The following is a 965-nucleotide window of genomic DNA, read 5'->3' on the forward strand; positions in this document are numbered from 1 at the left end:
TGAGACACGTTTTTGCTGAGGAGGAGGAGCCGCTGGTGGCAACAGGGACACAGAAGGGAGGCCCAGGGACCCTCAGGCAGGCACACGAGCTTAGCTTTCCTCTCAGACTCACAGGAGCCTGATGCTTACAACGGCTCACGTCCATCAGTGCATTTTAACATCTCCAACCCATTCCTCCTCCACAGGAGGCTAACCCCAGAACAGAAACGTCAACCTCGATAAGGAGTCTATGAAAATTGAAGCTAGAACGGCAATGTCATTTGATTTTTCAAGGCGATGACGCCAATTCCCATTAGAAGCATCCTCACCGTGACATTATGACATTATCTCATTCGTTATGCCTCAGAATTCAACTGATGGCACCACAGATGCCCCAGAAGGGAGGGAACGACAGAAGTCCCTGGGCCAGGCTTAAGCCATGGGTTGCAACCATTTTGCGGGTCATGAAATCGATTTCGCAAACCATGATAAGAATCTGAACTTGACACAGAGCAGAAGTAAGTAGGCCAGGTCACGGTCCACGGCACACAGGGCAGCGAGCCCTGCCTCACGACACCTCCCGCTTTGTTACGTGTACATAGGTGCGTGTCCCCTGCACTGCCACAGGAGCTCTGCTTCCTACTCTGGATCCTGGCCCGGAGAAATCTGAAAGCGGCTCTTCTGGCCCATTTTGGCTTACTGGCCTCAACGCTCCTACACACAGCCCATGCGCCATCATTCCTCAATTCCTGGATTTATTAAGTGCCCTTGGTGTGAAAGGCACTGTTCTGGGTCCTAAGGAAACAAAGATGAATAGGACGCTGTGTTAGGCAGGGCCAGGCGGGACCCAGGTGGCACGCTCTAATTGGGTAACACGAGGAGGGTTTAATAAAGGAGCTATTTATCTGGTGCGGGCAGGGGACAGGGAGACCTAAAGAGATACTGCAGGGCTGGAGCGAGGAACAGCAGAGTGAGGGTGGGAGGGG

This window comes from Pteropus medius, unplaced genomic scaffold, assembly GCF_902729225.1.
Source record: "Pteropus medius unplaced genomic scaffold, Ma_sr-lr_union100, whole genome shotgun sequence".
NCBI classification, from domain to species: domain Eukaryota; kingdom Metazoa; phylum Chordata; class Mammalia; order Chiroptera; family Pteropodidae; genus Pteropus; species Pteropus medius.